Below are 21,976 nucleotides of genomic sequence, written 5' to 3'. Positions count from 1 at the left end.
CCCCAATTGTTCTCAGCAAGGTGATAGGAAATAGGAAAATAACTTTATAGGAAACAATCTTTATGTCTACAGTATCCAGATCCTCAAAGAGATAAAATTGCAAAACCTACAAAAGAGTAGGAAGATTCTGAGTTGGAGAAAAGGGATTTTTCAACTGGTCTTACAATTGACAAAAGATCAGAACAGTCTAGACACCAAAGACTGTAACATCGACGAAGGTACAGAAAAGTCCTTAAAAACCTTTATCGCAAAGCAATGAGCTTTCAGAGTGGAAAGAGATTCAAGTGAAACCCATTCAGAAGAAAATGCAAAATAGCAGACAAACTACAGGTAGGTGCCAAAAGATCATGAGCAGAACATCACGTCTCAAAAGACTTCCAGTTCTTTGAGTAAGACTTCGAAGTAGAAGGCCTGCTGGAGTGCTGAATTAACTCCACTAAGGAAGAGGAAAGACCCTTTGCTAGCAGTCCAGACTTCTCAACCTCCAAAGTGATAGAGTGAGTTGGAGCAAGAAGGTCAGGGACGACGTTCTGACAGAAACACACTTGAGCAGTACCCAAGGAGGTAGAAGAGCCAGGGGTTCAGAAGAGGAAACCATGACATCTCTGGCCAATAAGGGCCCACAAGAATAAAGTTCCCTCCCCCCTGCTGAGACTTGAAGAGAACCATCTGGATCAATAAAAAGTGGGGGAATGTATAAAGGAGACTTCTCAGCCACTTTATCACCAATACGTCCACTACCTAGGCTCCTTGTTCCGGAAGCCTGGATCAGAATCGACAAAGATGAGCATTGTCCTTGTTTGAAAAGAGATCCAGAAAGGGTTTCACAAACTCTCGGCATATCTCTCAAAACAACGACCTGGATAACGTCAACTCCAGCAAATTTGGAAACCTCCAGCTGTCTGCCATCACATTGTCGGTGCCCTTGATGTGTACTGCCGACGTGTGCAACAGGTTGATCTCTGCCCAATAACCCAATTGTTCTGCTATTGCATTGAGGGATTTTGAATGCATGCTTCACTGTTGGTTAATGTAAAAGACAGCTACCTTATTCTCTGTCTTTACTAGCACATTTTTTTGAGACAGATGATGATGGGAAAACTTCAAAGCCCTGAAGATTACCATCAACTCCATCTATTTCCATGACCTCCGACTCTCTAGGAAAGACCACTTGAATCGACAGGATCAGTCCAACACAGTAGCTCTCCAGCCAGGTTTGCTGGCATCTGTTGCGAGGATTCAGGAGCATCCAGGTATATTAGTGTCCACTTAGACCAGTGGTCTTCAAACTCTTTAATGCCGCATCCACCCAATGGGAAAAAAAAACATTGGTGCCTCCCCTCTGAATTGTCCACAATTCTTCTATTAAATTGACACTGTTTAAATATGTCTAGACCTATTTAAACATTGCAGTTAAGTTCTGTTACTGTTTTAAAAATGCAATCAAATACATGACCCCAAATATACTATTCTGGTCAGGCCTGCCCTACTAACCAATTGCAGCGTCATGCTCTGCTGAGTAAACTGATCTCACGACAGTGAGGAATGCACAGGCCGGGTGGTGCCCGGCGCACAAAAGCGCGCCTTTTTGTGTTTACGTCTCTTCGCGCAAATGCAAACTCAGATTTCCTGCACTGTGGTCGGCAGGAGAGACATGGGAAGGCGCAGTAGGGAAGGCTTGAGCAACGAACCGTTGGCTATGTTTTGTTGTTACTTTGTTGACATGAGCTCAAGTAATTTGAAGCAGAAGGAACGGCCAGACCTAAAAAAACTCTTTTACCTCCAACGCCGAATAACCACTATAATTATAATATCTCAAAAGCAGCTGGCCTTGTAAACTTAATGAGCAAGCAAGCCGATGCATTTTGGGTTTTGTTGTAAAAGAATAAAAATACTATCCATCCTTTCCTTTTTTTCCGGCAACAAGCGATGTTACAAAGATATCACAGCACACAGTGAGATTGAGTGAAAGAAGAGGCACTGAGGCTGGCGTGCAGCACTCCACAGCTCTTGTTATTGTAATCCAGACAGGGGGCGGAAGGAGAAAAGTATGAAGGAATTGCGATAGTGAGACCAACTCTTCTATCTATCTGCATAACATGGAAAAAGGATATCTGTAGTACTCATGGCTGGTTAGCTCAGTTGGTTAGAGCGTGGTGCTAATAACGGCAAGGTTGCAGGTTCGATCCCCGTACGGGCCAGGTTGCATTTTTTCTCTCAACTAAACTCTTTTTTTATCATTTAATCAAGCTCTTATAAATCCATACACTCTGTTGCTCCAGTATACGTTCACTTTCCATTAGTCCTTCTTTTGCCACTGCTGACCAAAGCTCAAGCCGGCAGCGCCAGTAGAACAACACAAGTGCAAGGAATTGTCTCTCCAGGATGGAGACACTGCCTCAGACTATGTCTCGTGAGAGGTGGAGGGAGACCAAGAGCTGATTATTAGATGCGTGGGGATAAGAGGAACATAACTCAGGTGAACAGATTCTGGATAGTGATGCTATAGCTAGGATCAGCAACGTTACAGGGCAAAGGATAGGAAAATAATTAAGTGACAGAAGTATAGAGGTGGCTACAAGGGGGTGTGTCTCTTAAGAGGGCCGAAAGATACACTGAAGGCGAAGGTGAAGTGAAAGAAGAAAGAAAGATCAAAGGAAGTCGACAGTGATTGAGAGAAAACTCACAAAGGCAAATTGAGCAAAAGACAAGGCCTGGGGAGTTAGACTACTTCAATGCAAATTTACGCCGCAGATGAGCATGACAACTGACCCTTGTATAGTGGTGCTGCAACCATTTTCAGTGTGGGGGTGCTGCCATCAAAGGGCTCCTGAAAATCCAGGAATTATACAAAGAACAAGTCCTGCGGAATGAGCCACGCACATTCAGAAAGAGTGGTGATGCGTTGGTTACTTATTGGTAATCTTCATTAGCCTTAGTCCATTGCGTCCTTGTGACAGTCATTACAAAGTAGGGTGATGTCACCTTCCAACAGGAAGAAAGAACAGGAGGATCCTTAAATGCTAGCCCCATGCACCCAACCTGGGTGCCAAGCCCTTGCCAAAGGACTGATGGGAAGGTGGGCAGGATGCAATGTTTGTGACAAAGACAAGATGGACTAAGGGTAATGCATAGTTCAAAACATTGGTACTCAAATGCAAAACAGAAAAATTATTAAGCCATAATGCTTGACAAATGTATGCTCTGAGGACCAAGTAGCCACCCTAGGAATTTCCTAGATTGTTACTCACTGGAATTCAACCCAGGAGGTGGCCATTCCTCTCGTAGACCATCCCTGAACTGGAAGATATTCTAAAAAGCCTTGCAAAGCCAGAAAAATTGACAACTTAATCCACCTACTCAGAGTCATAAAAGTCACCTTCTTGTCTTTTCCAGGCTGTCCAAAAGTCACAAACAAGGAGTCGGTTTTCCTGAACTGCAGAGGCCTGGTGACATGAATGAAAAGAGCTCTTTAAACATCAAGTGTATTCAGAAAATGTTCCTCCGGAGAGGAAGGAGAGGGAATGAAAGAAGGAAGAATTATTTCCTAAGATCTATCAAAAATAGACTTAACCTTTGCAGCAAAGGTAAGGCTAGGCCTTAAAGTTACCCCATCTTCCAAAGTATCAAATGAAGAGAGGACAGCATTTTAAGGCTCCCAGCTCCCAAATTGTTCTCAGCAAGGTGATAGGAAATAGGAAAATAACTTTATAGGAAACAATCTTTATGTCTACAGTATCCAGATCCTCAAAGAGATAAAATTGCAAAGCCTATAAAAGAGTAGGAAGATTCTGAGTTGGAGAAAAGGGATTTTTCAACTGGTCTTACAATTGACAAAAGATCAGAACAGTCTAGACACCAAAGACTGTAACATCGACGAAGGTACAGAAAAGTCCCTAAAAACCTTTATCGCAAAGCAATGAGCTTTCAGAGTGGAAAGAGATTCAAGTGAAACCCATTCAGAAGAAAATGCAAAATAGCAGACAAACTACAGGTAGGTGCCAAAAGATCATGAGCAGAACATCACGTCTCAAAAGACTTCCAGTTCTTTGAGTAAGACTTCGAAGTAGAAGGCCTGCTGGAGTGCTGAATTAACTCCACTAAGGAAGAGGAAAGACCCTTTGCTAGCAGTCCAGACTTCTTAACCTCCAAAGCGATAGAGTGAGTTGGAGCAAGAAGGTCAGGGACGACGTTCTGACAGAAACACACTTGAGCAGTACCCAAGGAGGTAGAAGAGCCAGGGGTTCAGAAGAGGAAACCATGACATCTCTGGCCAATAAGGGCCCACAAGAATAAAGTTCCCTCCCCCCTGCTGAGACTTGAAGAGAACCATCTGGATCAATAAAAAGTGGGGGAATGTATAAAGGAGACTTCTCAGCCACTTTATCACCAATACGTCCACTACCTAGGCTCCTTGTTCCGGAAGCCTGGATCAGAATCGACAAAGATGAGCATTGTCCTTGTTTGAAAAGAGATCCAGAAAGGGTTTCACAAACTCTCGGCATATCTCTCAAAACAACGACCTGGATAACGTCAACTCCAGCAAATTTGGAAACCTCCAGCTGTCTGCCATCACATTGTCGGTGCCCTTGATGTGTACTGCCGACGTGTGCAACAGGTTGATCTCTGCCCAATAACCCAATTGTTCTGCTATTGCATTGAGGGATTTTGAATGCATGCTTCACTGTTGGTTAATGTAAAAGACAGCTACCTTATTCTCTGTCTTTACTAGAACATTTTTTTGAGACAGATGATGATGGGAAAACTTCAAAGCCCTGTAGATTACCATCAACTCCATCTATTTCCATGACCTCCGACTCTCTAGGAAAGACCACTTGAATCAACAGGATCAGTCCAACAGAGTAGCTCTCCAGCCAGGTTTGCTGGCATCTGTTGCGAGGATTCAGGAGCATCCAGGTATATTAGTGTCCACTTAGACCAGTGGTCTTCAAACTCTTTAATGCCGCATCCACCCAATGGGAAAAAAAACCATTGGTGCCTCCCCTCTGAATTGTCCACAATTCTTCTATTAAATTGACACTGTTTAAATATGTCTAGACCTATTTAAACATTGCAGTTAAGTTCTGTTACTGTTTTAAAAATGCAATCAAATACATGACCCCAAATATACTATTCTGGTCAGGCCTGCCCTACTAACCAATTGCAGCGTCATGCTCTGCTGAGTAAACTGATCTCACGACAGTGAGGAATGCACAGGCCGGGTGGTGCCCGGCGCACAAAAGCGCACCTTCTTGTGTTGTACGTCTCTTCGCGCAAATGCAAACTCAGATTTCCTGCACTGTGGTCGGCAGGAGAGACACGGGAAGGCGCAGTAGGGAAGGCTTGAGCAAGGAACCTTTGGCTATGTTTTGTTGTTACTTTGTTGACATGAGCTCAAGTAATTTGAAGAAGAAGGAACGGCCAGACCTAAAAAAAACTCTCTTACCTCCAACGCCAAATAACCACTATAATTATAATATCTCAAAAGCAGCTGGCCTTGTAAACTTAATGAGCAAGCAAGCCGATGCATTTTGGGTTTTGTTGTAAAAGAATAAAAATACTATCCATCCTTTCCTTTTTTTCCGGCAACAAGCGATGTTACAAAGATATCACAGCACACAGTGAGATTGAGTGAAAGAATAGGCACTGAGGCTGGCGTGCAGCACTCCACAGCTCTTGTTATCGTAATCCAGACAGGGGGCGGAAGGAGAAAAGTATGAAGGAATTGCGATAGTGAGACCAACTCTTCTATCTATCTTCATAACATGGAAAAAGGATATCTTTAGTACTCATGGCTGGTTAGCTCAGTTGGTTAGAGCGTGGTGCTAATAACACCAAGGTCGTGGGTTTCGATCCCCGTACGGGCCAGGTTGCATTTTTTCTCTCAACTAAACTCTTTTTTTCTCATTTAATCAAGCTCTTATAAATCCATACACTCTGTTGCTCCAGTATACGTTCACTTTCCATTAGTCCTTCTTTTGCCACTGCTGACCAAAGCTCAAGCCGGCAGCGCCAGTAGAACAACACACGTGCAAGGGATTGTCTCTCCAAGATGGAGACACTGCCTCAGACTATGTCTCGTGAGAGGTGGAGGGAGACGAAGAGCTGATTATTAGATGCTTGGGGATAAGAGGAACATAACTCAGGTGAACAGATTCTGGATAGTGATGCTATAGCTAGGATTAGCAACGTTACAGGGCAAAGGATAGGAAAATAATTAGGTAACAGAAGTATAGAAGTGGCTACAAGGGGGTGTGTCTCTTAAGAGGGCCGAAAGATACACTGAAGGCGAAGGTGAAGTGAAAGAAGAAAGAAAGATCAAAGGAAGTCGACAGTGATGGAGAGAAAACTCACAAAGGCAAATTGAGCAAAAGACAAGGCCTGGGGAGTTAGACTACTTCAATGCAAATTTACGCCGCAGATGAGCATGACAACTGACCCTTGTACAGTGGTGCTGAAACCATTTTCAGTGTGGGGGTGCTGCCATCAAAGGGCTCCTGAAAATCCAGGAATTATACAAAGAACAAGTCCTGCGGAATGAGCCACGCACATTCAGAAAGAGTGGTGATGCGTTGGTTACTTATTGGTAATCTTCATTAGCCTTAGTCCATTGCGTCCTTGTGACAGTCATTACAAAGTAGGGTGATGTCACCTTCCAACAGGAAGAAAGAACAGGAGGATCCTTAAATGCTAGCCCCATGCACCCAACCTGGGTGCCAAGCCCTTGCCAAAGGACTGATGGGAAGGTGGGCAGGATGCAATGTTTGTGACAAAGACAAGATGGACTAAGGGTAATGCAGAGTTCAAAACATTGGTACTCAAATGCAAAACAGAAAAATTATTAAGCCATAATGCTTGACAAATGTGTGCTCTGAGGACCAAGTAGCCACCCTAGGAATTTCCTAGATTGTTACTCACTGGAATTCAACCCAGGAGGTGGCCATTCCTCTCGTAGACCATCCCTGAACTGGAAGATATTCTAAAAAGACTTGCAAAGCCAGAAAAATTGACAACTTAATCCACCTACTCAGAGTCATAAAAGTCACCTTCTTGTCTTTTCCAGGCTGTCCAAAAGTCACAAACAAGGAGTCGGTTTTCCTGAACTGCAGAGGCCTGGTGACATGAATGAAAAGAGCTCTTTAAACATCAAGTGTATTCAGAAAATGTTCCTCCGGAGGGGAAGGAGAGGGAATGAAAGAAGGAAGAATTATTTCCTAAGATCTATCAGAAATAGACTTAACCTTTGCAGCAAAGGTAAGGCTAGGCCTTAAAGTTACCCCATCTTCCAAAGTATCAAATGAAGAGAGGACAGCATTTTAAGGCTCCCAGCTCCCCAATTGTTCTCAGCAAGGTGATAGGAAATAGGAAAATAACTTTATAGGAAACAATCTTTATGTCTACAGTATCCAGATCCTCAAAGAGATAAAATTGCAAAGCCTATAAAAGAGTAGGAAGATTCTGAGTTGGAGAAAAGGGATTTTTCAACTGGTCTTACAATTGACAAAAGATCAGAACAGTCTAGACACCAAAGACTGTAACATCGACGAAGGTACAGAAAAGTCCCTAAAAACCTTTATCGCAAAGCAATGAGCTTTCAGAGTGGAAAGAGATTCAAGTGAAACCCATTCAGAAGAAAATGCAAAATAGCAGACAAACTACAGGTAGGTGCCAAAAGATCATGAGCAGAACATCACGTCTCAAAAGACTTCCAGTTCTTTGAGTAAGACTTCGAAGTAGAAGGCCTGCTGGAGTGCTGAATTAACTCCACTAAGGAAGAGGAAAGACCCTTTGCTAGCAGTCCAGACTTCTCAACCTCCAAAGCGATAGAGTGAGTTGGAGCAAGAAGGTCAGGGACGACGTTCTGAGAGAGACACACTTGAGCAGTACACAAGGAGGTAGAAGAGCCAGGGGTTCAGAAGAGGAAACCATGACATCTCTGGCCAATAAGGGCCCACAAGAATAAAGTTCCCTCCCCCCTGCTGAGACTTGAAGAGAACCATCTGGATCAATAAAAAGTGGGGGAATGTATAAAGGAGACTTCTCAGCCACTTTATCACCAATACGTCCACTACCTAGGCTCCTTGTTCCGGAAGCCTGGATCAGAATCGACAAAGATGAGCATTGTCCTTGGTTGAAAAGAGATCCAGAAAGGGTTTCACAAACTCTCGGCATATCTCTCAAAACAACGACCTGGATAACGTCAACTCCAGCAAATTTGGAAACCTCCAGCTGTCTGCCATCACATTGTCAGTGCCCTTGATGTGTACTGCCGACGTGTGCAACAGGTTGATCTCTGCCCAATAACCCAATTGTTCTGCTATTGCATTGAGGGATTTTGAATGCATGCTTCACTGTTGGTTAATGTAAAAGACAGCTACCTTATTCTCTGTCTTTACTAGCACATTTTTTTGAGACAGATGATGATGGGAAAACTTCAAAGCCCTGTAGATTACCATCAACTCCATCTATTTCCATGACCTCCGACTCTCTAGGAAAGACCACTTGAATCGACAGGATCAGTCCAACACAGTAGCTCTCCAGCCAGGTTTGCTGGCATCTGTTGCGAGTATTCAGGAGCATCCAGGTATATTAGTGTCCACTTAGACCAGTGGTCTTCAAACTCTTTAATGCCGCATCCACACAATGGGAAAAAAAAACATTGGTGCCTCCCCTCTGAATTGTCCACAATTCTTCTATTAAATTGACACTGTTTAAATATATCTAGACCTATTTAAACATTGCAGTTAAGTTCTGTTACTGTTTTAAAAATGCAATCAAATACATGACCCCAAATATACTATTCTGGTCAGGCCTGCCCTACTAACCAATTGCAGCGTCATGCTCTGCTGAGTAAACTGATCTCACGACAGTGAGGAATGCACAGGCCGGGTGGTGCCCAGTGCACAAAAGCGCGCCTTCTTGTGTTTACGTCTCTTCGCGCAAATGCAAACTCAGATTTCCTGCACTGTGGTCGGCAGGAGAGACATGGGAAGGCGCAGTAGGGAAGGCTTGAGCAACGAACCGTTGGCTATGTTTTGTTGTTACTTTGTTGACATGAGCTCAAGTAATTTGAAGCAGAAGGAACGGCCAGACCTAAAAAAAACTCTTTTACCTCCAACGCCGAATAACCACTATAATTATAATATCTCAAAAGCAGCTGGCCTTGTAAACTTAATGAGCAAGCAAGCCGATGCATTTTGGGTTTTGTTGTAAAAGAATAAAAATACTATCCATCCTTTCCTTTTTTTCCGGCAACAAGCGATGTTACAAAGATATCACAGCACACAGTGAGATTGAGTGAAAGAAGAGGCACTGAGGCTGGCGTGCAGCACTCCACAGCTCTTGTTATTGTAATCCAGACAGGGGGCGGAAGGAGAAAAGTATGAAGGAATTGTGATAGTGAGACCAACTCTTCTATCTATCTGCATAACATGGAAAAAGGATATCTGTAGTACTCATGGCCGGTTAGCTCAGTTGGTTAGAGCGTGGTGCTAATAACGGCAAGGTCGAGGGTTCGATCCCCGTACGGGCCAGGTTGCATTTTTTCTCTCAACTAAACTCTTTTTTTCTCATTTAATCAAGCTCTTATAAATCCATACACTCTGTTGCTCCAGTATACGTTCACTTTCCATTAGTCCTTCTTTTGCCACTGCTGACCAAAGCTCAAGCCGGCAGCGCCAGTAGAACAACACAAGTGCAAGGGATTGTCTCTCCAAGATGGAGACACTGCCTCAGACTATGTCACGTGAGAGGTGGAGGGAGACCAAGAGCTGATTATTAGATGCGTGGGGATAAGAGGAACATAACTCAGGTGAACAGATTCTGGATAGTGATGCTATAGCTAGGATCAGCAACGTTACAGGGGAAAGGATAGGAAAATAATTAGGTGACAGAAGTATAGAAGTGGCTAAAAGGGGGTGTGTCTCTCAAGAGGGCCGAAAGATACACTGAAGGCGAAGGTGAAGTGAAAGAAGAAAGAAAGATCAAAGGAAGTCCACAGTGATTGAGAGAAAACTCACAAAGGCAAATTGAGCAAAAGACAAGGCCTGGGGATTTAGACTACTTCAATGCAAATTTACGCCGCAGATGAGCATGACAACTGACCCTTGTACAGTGGTGCTGAAACAATTTTCAGTGTGGGGGTGCTGCCATCAAAGGGCTTCTGAAAATCCAGGAATCATACAAAGAACAAGTCCTGCGGAATGAGCCACGCACATTCAGAAAGAATGGTGATGCGTTGGTTACTTATTGGTAATCTTCATTAGCCTTAGTCCATTGCGTCCTTGTGACAGTCATTACAAAGTAAGGTGATGTCACCTTCCAACAGGAATAAAGAACAGGAGGATCCTTAAATGCTAGCCCCATGCACCCAACCTGGGTGCCAAGCCCTTGCCAAAGGACTGATGGGAAGGTGGGCAGGATGTAATGTTTGTGACAAAGACAAGATGGACTAAGGGTAATGCAGAGTTCAAAACATTGGTACTCAAATGCAAAACAGAAACATTATTAAGCCATAATGCTTGACAAATGTATGCTCTGAGGACCAAGTAGCCACCCTAGGAATTTCCTAGATTGTTACTCACTGGAATTCAACCCAGGAGGTGGCCATTCCTCTCGTAGACCATCCCTGAACTGGAAGATATTCTAAAAAGCCTTGCAAAGCCAGAAAAATTGACAACTTAATCCACCTACTCAGAGTCATAAAAGTCACCTTCTTGTCTTTTCCAGGCTGTCCAAAAGTCACAAACAAGGAGTCGGTTTTCCTGAACTGCATAGGCCTGGTGACATGAATGAAAAGAGCTCTTTAAACATCAAGTGTATTCAGAAAATGTTCCTCCGGAGAGGAAGGAGAGGGAATGAAAGAAGGAAGAATTATTTCCTAAGATCTATCAAAAATAGACTTAACCTTTGCAGCAAAGGTAAGGCTAGGCCTTAAAGTTACCCCATCTTCTAAAGTATCAAGTGAAGAGAGGACAGCATTTTAAGGCTCCCAGCTCCCCAATTGTTCTCATCAAGATGATAGGAAATAGGAAAATAACTTTATAGGAAACAATCTTTATGTCTACAGTATCCAGATCCTCAAAGAGATAAAATTGCAAAGCCTATAAAAGAGTAGGAAGATTCTGAGTTGGAGAAAAGGGATTTTTCAACTGGTCTTACAATTGACAAAAGATCAGAACAGTCTAGACACCAAAGACTGTAACATCGACGAAGGTACAGAAAAGTCCCTAAAAACCTTTATCGCAAAGCAATGAGCTTTCAGAGTGGAAAGAGATTCAAGTGAAACCCATTCAGAAGAAAATGCAAAATAGCAGACAAACTACAGGTAGGTGCCAAAAGATCATGAGCAGAACATCACGTCTCAAAAGACTTCCAGTTCTTTGAGTAAGACTTCGAAGTAGAAGGCCTGCTGGAGTGCTGAATTAACTCCACTAAGGAAGAGGAAAGACCCTTTGCTAGCAGTCCAGACTTCTCAACCTCCAAAGTGATAGAGTGAGTTGGAGCAAGTAGGTCAGGGACGACGTTCTGACAGAGATACACTTGAGCAGTACCCAAGGAGGTACAAGAGCCAGGGGTTCAGAAGAGGAAACCATGACATCTCTGGCCAATAAGGGCCCACAAGAATAAAGTTCCCTCCCCCCTGCTGAGACTTGAAGAGAACCATCTGGATCAATAAAAAGTGGGGGAATGTATAAAGGAGACTTCTCAGCCACTTTATCACCAATACGTCCACTACATAGGCTCCTTGTTCCGGAAGCCTGGATCAGAATCGACAAAGATGAGCTTTGTCCTTGTTTGAAAAGAGATCCAGAAAGGGTTTCACAAACTCTCGGCATATCTCTCAAAACAACGACCTGGATAATGTCAACTCCAGCAAATTTGGAAACCTCCAGCTGTCTGCCATCACATTGTCGGTGCCCTTGATGTGTACTGCCGACGTGTGCAACAGGTTGATCTCTGCCCAATAACCCAATTGTTCTGCTATTGCATTGAGGGATTTTGAATGCATGCTTCACTGTTGGTTAATGTAAAAGACAGCTACCTTATTCTCTGTCATTACTAGCACATTTTTTTGAGACAGATGATGTTGGGAAAACTTCAAAGCCCTGAAGATTACCATCAACTCCATCTATTTCCATGACCTCCGACTCTCTAGGAAAGACCACTTGAATCGACAGGATCAGTCCAACACAGTAGCTCTCCAGCCAGGTTTGCTGGCATCTGTTGCGAAGAATTCAGGAGCATCCAGGTGTATTAGTGTCCACTTAGACAAGTGGTCTTCAAACTCTTTAATGCCGCATCCACCCAATGGGAAAAAAAAACATTGGTGCCTCCCCTCTGAATTGTCTACAATTCTTCTATTAAATTGACACTGTTTAAATATGTCTAGACCTATTTAAACATTGCAGTTAAGTTCTGTTACTGTTTTAAAAATGCAATCAAATAAATGACCCCAAATATACTATTCTGGTCAGGCCTGCCCTACTAACCAATTGCAGCGTCATGCTCTGCTGATTAAACTGATCTCACGACAGTGAGGAATGCACAGGCCGGGTGGTGCCCGGCGCACAAAAGCGCGCCTTCTTGTGTTGTACGTCTCTTCGCGCAAATGCAAACTCAGATTTCCTGCACTGTGGTCGGCAGGAGAGACATGGGAAGGCGCAGTAGGGAAGGCTTGAGGAACGAACCGTTGGCTATGTTTTGTTGTTACTTTGTTGACAAGAGCTCAAGTAATTTGAAGCAGAAGGAACGGCCAGACCTAAAAAAAACTCTCTTACCTCCAACGCCGAATAACCACTATAATTATAATATCTCAAAAGCAGCTGGCCTTGTAAACTTAATGAGCAAGCAAGCCGATGCATTTTGGGTTTTGTTGTAAAAGAATAAAAATACTATCCATCCTTTCCTTTTTTTCCGGCAACAAGTGATGTTACAAAGATATCACAGCACACAGTGAGATTGAGTAAAAGAAGAGGCACTGAGGCTGGCGTGCAGCACTCCACAGCTCTTGTTATTGTAATCCAGACAGGGGGCGGAAGGAGAAAAGTATGAAGGAATTGCGATAGTGAGACCAACTCTTCTATCTATCTGCATTACATGGAAAAAGGATATTTTTAGTATTCATGGCCGGTTAGCTCAGTTGGTTAGAGCGTGGTGCTAATAAAGCCAAGGTCGCGGGTTCGATCCCCGTATGGGCCAGGTTGCATTTTTTCTCTCAACTAAACTCTTTTTTTCTCATTTAATCAAGCTCTTATAAATCCATACACTCTGTTGCTCCAGTATACGTTCACTTTCCATTAGTCCTTCTTTTGCCACTGCTGACCAAAGCTCAAGCCGGCAGTGCCAGTAGAACAACACAAGTGCAAGGGATTGTCTCTCCAAGATGGAGACACTGCCTCAGACTATGTCTCGTGAGAGGTGGAGGGAGACCAAGAGCTGATTATTAGATGCGTGGGGATAAGAGTAACATAACTCAGGTGAACAGATTCTGGATAGTGATGCTATAGCTAGGATCAGTAACGTTACAGGGCAAAGGATAGGAAAATAATTAGGTGACAGAAGTATAGAAGTGGCTACAAGGGGGTGTGTCTCTTAAGAGGGCCGAAAGATACACTGAAGGCGAAGGTGAAGTGAAAGAAGAAAGAAAGATCAAAGGAAGTCGACAGTGATTGAGAGAAAACTCACAAAGGCAAATTGAGCAAAAGACAAGGCCTGGGGAGTTAGACTACTTCAATGCAAATTTACACCGCAGATGAGCATGACAACTGACCCTTGTACAGTGGTGCTGAAACAATTTTCAGTGTGGGGGTGCTGCCATCAAAGGGCTTCTGAAAATCCAGGAATTATACAAAGAACAAGTCCTGCGGAATGAGCCACGCACATTCAGAAAGAGTGGTGATGCGTTGGTTACTTATTGGTAATCTTCATTAGCCTTAGTCCATTGCGTCCTTGTGACAGTCATTACAAAGTAGGGTGATGTCACCTTCCAACAGGAAGAAAGAACAGGAGGATCCTTAAATTCTAGCCCCATGCACCCAACCTGGGTGCCAAGCCCTTGCCAAAGGACTGATGAGAAGGTGGGCAGGATGTAATGTTTGTGACAAAGACAAGATGGACTAAGGGTAATGCAGAGTTCAAAACATTGGTACTCAAATGCAAAACAGAAAAATTATTAAGCCATAATGCTTGACAAATGTATGCTCTGAGGACCAAGTAGCCACCCTAGGAATTTCCTAGATTGTTACTCACTGGAATTCAACCCAGGAGGTGGCCATTCCTCTCGTAGACCATCCCTTAACTGGAAGATATTCTAAAAAGCCTTGCAAAGCCAGAAAAATTGACAACTTAATCCACCTACTCAGAGTCATAAAAGTCACCTTCTTGTCTTTTCCAGGCTGTCCAAAAGTCACAAACAAGGAGTCGGTTTTCCTGAACTGCAGAGGCCTGGTGACATAAATGAAAAGAGCTCTTTAAACATCAAGTGTATTCAGAAAATGTTCCTCCGGAGAGGAAGGAGAGGGAATGAAAGAAGGAAGAATTATTTCCTAAGATCTATCAAAAATAGACTTAACCTTTGCAGCAAAGGTAAGGCTAGGCCTTAAAGTTACCCCATCTTCTAAAGTATCAAGTGAAGAGAGGACAGCATTTTAAGGCTCCCAGCTCCCCAATTGTTCTCAGCAAGATGATAGGAAATAGGAAAATAACTTTATAGGAAACAATCTTTATGTCTACAGTATCCAGATCCTCAAAGAGATAAAATTGCAAAGCCTATAAAAGAGTAGGAAGATTCTGAGTTGGAGAAAAGGGATTTTTCAACTGGTCTTACAATTGACAAAAGATCAGAACAGTCTAGACACCAAAGACTGTAACATCGACGAAGGTACAGAAAAGTCCCTAAAAACCTTTATCGCAAAGCAATGAGCTTTCAGAGTGGAAAGAGATTCAAGTGAAACCCATTCAGAAGAAAATGCAAAATAGCAGACAAACTACAGGTAGGTGCCAAAAGATCATGAGCAGAACATCACGTCTCAAAAGACTTCCAGTTCTTTGAGTAAGACTTCGAAGTAGAAGGCCTGCTGGAGTGCTGAATTAACTCCACTAAGGAAGAGGAAAGACCCTTTGCTAGCAGTCCAGACTTCTCAACCTCCAAAGCGATAGAGTGAGTTGGAGCAAGTAGGTCAGGGACGACGTTCTGACAGAGATACACTTGAGCAGTACCCAAGGAGGTAGAAGAGCCAGGGGTTCAGAAGAGGAAACCATGACATCTCTGGCCAATAAGGGCCCACAAGAATAAAGTTCCCTCCCCCCTGCTGAGACTTGAAGAGAACCATCTGGATCAATAAAAAGTGGGGGAATGTATAAAGGAGACTTCTCAGCCACTTTATCACCAATACGTCCACTACCTAGGCTCCTTGTTCCGGAAGCCTGGATCAGAATCGACAAAGATGAGCATTGTTCTTGTTTGAAAAGAGATCCAGAAAGGGTTTCACAAACTCTCGGCATATCTCTCAAAACAACGACCTGGATAATGTCAACTCCAGCAAATTTGGAACCCTCAAGCTGTCTGCCATCACATTGTCGGTGCCCTTGATGTGTACTGGCGACATGTGCAACAGGTTGATCTCTGCCCAATAACCCAATTGTTCTGCTATTGCATTGAGGGATTTTTAATGCATGCTTCACTGTTGGTTAATGTAAAAGACAGCTACCTTATTCTCTGTCATTACTAGCACATTTTTTTGAGACAAATGATGATGGGAAAACTTCAAAGCCCTGAAGATTACCATCAACTCCATCTATTTCCATGACCTCCGACTCTCTAGGAAAGACCACTTGAATCGACAGGATCAGTCCAACACAGTAGCTCTCCAGCCAGGTTTGCTGGCATCTGTTGCGAAGAATTCAGGAGCATCCAGGTGTATTAGTGTCCACTTAGACAAGTGGTCTTCAAACTCTTTAATGCCGCATCCACCCAATGGGAAAAAAAAACATTGGTGCCTCCCCTCTGAATTGTCCACAATTCTTCTATTAAATTGACACTGTTTAAATATGTCTAGACCTATTTAAACATTGCAGTTAAGTTCTGTTACTGTTTTAAAAATGCAATCAAATAAATGACCCCTAACATACTATTCTGGTCAGGCCTGCCCTACTAACCAATTGCAGCGTCATGCTCTGCTGAGTAAACTGATCTCACGACAGTGAGGAATGCACAGGCCGGGTGGTGCCCGGCGCACGAAAGCGCGCCTTCTTGTGTTGTCCGTCTCTTCGCGCAAATGCAAACTCAGATTTCCTACACTGTGGTCGGCAGGAGAGACATGGGAAGGCGCAGTAGGGAAGGCTTGAGCAACGAACCGTTGGCTATGTTTTGTTGTTACTTTGTTGACAAGAGCTAAAGTAATTGGAAGCAGAAGGAACGGCCAGACCTAAAAAAAACTCTCTTACCTCCAACGCCGAATAACCACTATAATTATAATATCTCAAAAGCAGCTGGCCTTGTAAACTTAATGAGCAAGCAAGCCGATGCATTTTGGGTTTTGTTGTAAAAGAATAAAAATACTATCCATCCTTTCCTTTTTTTCCGGCAACAAGCGATGTTACAAAGATATCACAGCACACAGTGAGATTGAGTGAAAGAAGAGGCACTGAGGCTGGAGTGCAGCACTCCACAGCTCTTGTTATTGTAATCCAGACAGGGGGCGGAAGGAGAAAAGTATGAAGGAATTGCGATAGTAAGACCAACTCTTCTATCTATCTGCATTTCATGGAAAAAGGATATCGATAGTACTCATGGCCGGTTAGCTCAGTTGGTTAGAGCGTGGTGCTAATAACGCCAAGGTCACGGGTTCGATCCCTGTACGGGCTAGGTTGCATTTTTTCTCTCAACTAAACTCTTTTTTTATCATTTAATCAAGCTCTTATAAATCCATACACTCTGTTGCTCCAGTATACGTTCACTTTCCATTAGTCCTTCTTTTGCCACTGCTGACCAAAGCTCAAGCCGGCAGCGCCAGTAGAACAACACAAGTGCAAGGGATTGTCTCTCCAAGATGGAGACACTGCCTCAGACTATGTCTCGTGAGAGGTGGAGGGAGACCAAGAGCTGATTATTAGATGCGTGGGGATAAGAGGAACATAACTCAGGTGAACAGATTCTGGATAGTGATGCTATAGCTAGGATCACCAACGTTACAGGGGAAAGGATAGGAAAATAATTAGGTGTCAGAAGTATAGAAGTGGCTACAAGGGGGTGTGTCTCTCAAGAGGGCCGAAAGATACACTGAAGGCGAAGGTGAAGTGAAAGAAGAAAGAAAGATCAAAGGAAGTCGACAGTGATTGAGAGAAAACTCACAAAGGCAAATTGAGCAAAAGACAAGGCCTGGGGAGTTAGACTACTTCAATGCAAATTTACGCCGCAGATGAGCATGACAACTGACCCTTGTACAGTGGTGCTGAAACAATTTTCAGTGTGGGGGTGCTACCATCAAAGGGCTTCTGAAAATCCAGGAATTATACAAAGAACAAGTCCTGCGGAATGAGCCACGCACATTCAGAAAGAGTGGTGATGCGTTGGTTACTTATTGGTAATCTTCATTAGCCTTAGTCTATTGCGTCCTTGTGACAGTCATTACAAAGTAAGGTGATGTCACCTTCCAACAGGAAGAAAGAACAGGAGGATCCTTAAATGCTAGCCCCATGCACCCAACCTGGGTGCCAAGCCCTTGCCAAAGGACTGATGGGAAGGTGGGCAGGATGTAATGTTTGTGACAAAGACAAGATGGACTAAGGGTAATGCAGAGTTCAAAACATTGGTACTCAAATGCAAAACAGAAACATTATTAAGCCATAATGCTTGACAAATGTATGCTCTGAGGACCAAGTAGCCACCCTAGGAATTTCCTAGATTGTTACTCACTGGAATTCAACCCAGGAGGTGGCCATTCCTCCCGTAGACCATCCCTGAACTGGAAGATATTCTAAAAAGCCTTGCAAAGCCAGAAAAATTGACAACTTAATCCACCTACTCAGAGTCATAAAAGTCACCTTCTTGTCTTTTCCAGGCTGTCCAAAAGTCACAAACAAGGAGTCGGTTTTCCTGAACTGCAGAGGCCTGGTGACATGAATGAAAAGAGCTCTTTAAACATCAAGTGTATTCAGAAAATGTTCCTCCGGAGAGGAAGGAGAGGGAATGAAAGAAGGAAGAATGATTTCCTAAGATCTATCAAAAATAGACTTAACCTTTGCAGCAAAGGTAAGGCTAGGCCTTAAAGTTACCCCATCTTCTAAAGTATCAAGTGAAGAGAGGACAGCATTTTAAGGCTCCCAGCTCCCCAATTGTTCTCAGCAAGATGATAGGAAATAGGAAAATAACTTTATAGGAAACAATCTTTATGTCTACAGTATCCAGATCCTCAAAGAGATAAAATTGCAAAGCCTATAAAAGAGTAGGAAGATTCTGAGTTGGAGAAAAGGGATTTTTCAACTGGTCTTACAATTGCAAAAGATCAGAACAGTCTAGACACCAAAGACTGTAACATCGACGAAGGTACAGAAAAGTCCCTAAAAACCTTTATCGCAAAGCAATGAGCTTTCAGAGTGGAAAGAGATTCAAGTGAAACCCATTCAGAAGAAAATGCAAAATAGCAGACAAACTACAGGTAGGTGCCAAAAGACCATGAGCAGAACATCACGTCTCAAAAGACTTCCAGTTCATTGAGTAAGACTTTGAAGTAGAAGGCCTGCTGGAGTGCTGAATTAACTCCACTAAGGAAGAGGAAAGACCCTTTGCTAGCAGTTCAGACTTCTCAACCTCCAAAGTGATAGAGTGAGTTGGAGCAAGTAGGTCAGGGACGACGTTCTGACAGAGATACACTTGAGCAGTACCCAAGGAGGTACAAGAGCCAGGGGTTCAGAAGAGGAAACCATGACATCTCTGGCCAATAAGGGCCAACAAGAATAAAGTTCCCTCCCCCCTGCTGAGACTTGAAGAGAACCATTTGGATCAATAAAAAGTGGGGGAATGTATAAAGGAGACTTCTCAGCCACTTTATCACCAATATGTCCACTACCTAGGCTCCTTGTTCCGGAAGCCTGGATCAGAATCGACAAAGATGAGCATTGTCCTTGTTTGAAAAGAGATCCAGAAAGGGTTTCACAAACTCTCGGCATATCTCTCAAAACAACGACCTGGATAATGTCAACTCCAGCAAATTTGGAAACCTCCAGCTGTCTGCCATCACATTGTCGGTGCCCTTGATGTGTACTGCCGACGTGTGCAACAGGTTGATCTCTGCCCAATAACCCAATTGTTCTGCTATTGCATTGAGGGATTTTGAATGCATGCTTCACTGTTGGTTAATGTAAAAGACAGCTACCTTATTCTCTGTCATTACTAGCACATTTTTTTGAGACAGATGATGATGGGAAAACTTCAAAGCCCTGAAGATTACCATCAACTCCATCTATTTCCATGACCTCCGACTCTCTAGGAAAGACCACTTGAATCGACAGGATCAGTCCAACACAGTAGCTCTCCAGCCAGGTTTGCTGGCATCTGTTGCGAAGAATTCAGGAGCATCCAGGTGTATTAGTGTCCACTTAGACAAGTGGTCATCAAACTCTTTAATGCCGCATCCACCCAATGGGAAAAAAAAACATTGGTGCCTCCCCTCTGAATTGTCTACAATTCTTCTATTAAATTGACACTGTTTAAATATGTCTAGACCTATTTAAACATTGCAGTTAAGTTCTGTTACTGTTTTAAAAATGCAATCAAATACATGACCCCAAATATACTATTCTGGTCAGGCCTGCCCTACTAACCAATTGCAGCGTCATGCTCTGCTGAGTAAACTGATCTCACGACAGTGAGGAATGCACAGGCCGGGTGGTGCCCGGCACACAAAAGCGCGCCTTCTTGTGTTGTACGTCTCTTCGCGCAAATGCAAACTCAGATTTCCTGCAATGTGGTCCGCAGGAGAGACATGGGAAGGCGCAGTAGGGAAGGCTTGAGGAACGAACCGTTGGCTATGTTTTGTTGTTACTTTGTTGACATGAGCTCAAGTAATTTGAAGCAGAAGGAACGGCCAGACCTAAAAAAAACTCTCTTACCTCCAACCCCGAATAACCACTATAATTATAATATCTCAAAAGCAGCCGGCCTTGTAAACTTAATGACCAAGCAAGCCGATGCATTTGGGGTTTTGTTGTAAAAGAATAAAAATACTATCCATCCTTTCCTTTTTTTCCGGCAACAAGCGATGTTACAAAGATATCACAGCACACAGTTAGATTGAGTGAAAGAAGAGACACTGAGGCTGGCGTCCAGCACTCCACAGCTCTTGTTATTGTAATCCAGACAGGGGGCGGAAGGAGAAAAGTATGAAGGAATTGCGATAGTGAGACCACCTCTTCTATCTATCTGCATTACATGGAAAAAGGATATCTTTAGTACTCATGGCTGGTTAGCTCAGTTGGTTAGAGCGTTGTGCTAATAACACCAAGGTTGCGGGTTCGATCCCCGTACGGGCCAGGTTGCATTTTTTCTCTTAACTAAACTCTTTTTTTCTCTATTAATCAAGCTCGTATAAATCCATACACTCTGTTGCTCCAGTATACGTTCACTTTCCATTAGTCCTTCTTTTGCCACTGCTGACCAAAGCTCAAGCCGGCAGCGCCAGTAGAACAACACAAGTGCAAGGGATTGTCTCTCCAAGATGGAGACACTGCCTCAGACTATGTCTCGTGAGAGGTGGAGGGAGACCAAGAGCTGATTATTAGATGCATGGGGATAAGAGGAACATAACTCAGGTGAACAGATTCTGGATAGTGATGCTATAGCTAGGATCAGCAACGTTACAGGGCAAAGGATAGGAAAATAATTAGGTGACAGAAGTATAGAAGTGGCTACTAGGGGGTGTGTCTCTTAAGAGGGCCGAAAGATACACTGAAGGCGAAGGTGAAGTGAAAGAAGAAAGAAAGATCAAAGGAAGTCGACAGTGATGGAGAGAAAACTCACAAAGGCAAATTGAGCAAAAGACAAGGCCTGGGGAGTTAGACTACTTCAATCCAAATTTACGCCGCAGATGAGCATGACAACTGACCCTTGTACAGTGGTGCTGAAACAATTTTCAGTGTGGGGGTGCTGCCATCAAAGGGCTTCTGAAAATCCAGGAATTATACAAAGAACAAGTCCTGCGGAATGAGCCACGCACATTCAGAAAGAGTGGTGATACGTTGGTTACTTATTGGTAATCTTCATTAGCCTTAGTCCATTGCGTCCTTGTGACAGTCATTACAAAGTAGGGTGATGTCACCTTCCAACAGGAAGAAAGAACAGGAGGATCCTTAAATGCTAGCCCCATGCACCCAACCTGGGTGCCAAGCCCTTGCCAAAGGACTGATGGGAAGGTGGGCAGGATGTAATGTTTGTGACAAAGACAAGATGGACTAAGGGTAATGCAGAGTTCAAAACATTGGTACTCAAATGCAAAACAGAAAAATTATTAAGCCATAATGCTTGACAAATGTATGCTCTGAGGACCAAGTAGCCACCCTAGGAATTTCCTAGATTGTTACTCACTGGAATTCAACCCAGGAGGTGGCCATTCCTCTCGTAGACCATCCTTGAACTGGAAGATATTCTAAAAAGCCTTGCAAAGCCAGAAAAATTGACAACTTAATCCACCTACTCAGAGTCATAAAAGTCACCTTCTTGTCTTTTCCAGGCTGTCCAAAAGTCACAAACAAGGAGTCGGTTTTCCTGAACTGCAGAGGCCTGGTGACATAAATGAAAAGAGCTCTTTAAACATCAAGTGTATTCAGAAAATGTTCCTCCGGAGAGGAAGGAGAGGGAATGAAAGAAGGAAAAATTATTTCCTAAGATCTATCAAAAATAGACTTAACCTTTGCAGCAAAGGTAAGGCTAGGCCTTAAAGTTACCCCATCTTCCAAAGTATCAAATAAAGAGAGGACA

General features: G+C 43.4%; 4 non-coding genes across 4 annotated transcripts; all 4 read left to right on the top strand.

The window, feature by feature from the left end:
- The first annotated feature begins 9,459 nt into the window (after positions 1–9,459).
- TRNAI-AAU (transfer RNA isoleucine (anticodon AAU)) lies at positions 9,460–9,533 on the top strand. The gene has a single exon. It is a non-coding gene; the product is annotated as a tRNA-Ile (tRNA).
- Positions 9,534–13,126: 3,593 nt separating this feature from the next.
- Positions 13,127–13,200, top strand: TRNAI-AAU (transfer RNA isoleucine (anticodon AAU)). The gene has a single exon. It is a non-coding gene; the product is annotated as a tRNA-Ile (tRNA).
- A 3,593-nt stretch (positions 13,201–16,793) lies between these two features.
- TRNAI-AAU (transfer RNA isoleucine (anticodon AAU)) lies at positions 16,794–16,867 on the top strand. Its single transcript has one exon. It is a non-coding gene; the product is annotated as a tRNA-Ile (tRNA).
- Positions 16,868–20,459: 3,592 nt separating this feature from the next.
- On the top strand, positions 20,460–20,533 carry TRNAI-AAU (transfer RNA isoleucine (anticodon AAU)). The gene has a single exon. It is a non-coding gene; the product is annotated as a tRNA-Ile (tRNA).
- The last annotated feature ends 1,443 nt before the right edge of the window (positions 20,534–21,976 follow it).

The sequence above is a fragment of the Pleurodeles waltl genome, chromosome 12, assembly GCF_031143425.1.
Source record: "Pleurodeles waltl isolate 20211129_DDA chromosome 12, aPleWal1.hap1.20221129, whole genome shotgun sequence".
Taxonomy (NCBI): domain Eukaryota; kingdom Metazoa; phylum Chordata; class Amphibia; order Caudata; family Salamandridae; genus Pleurodeles; species Pleurodeles waltl.
Note: the sequence above shows the minus strand (reverse complement) of the source record. Positions and strands in the feature narration are given on the sequence as shown.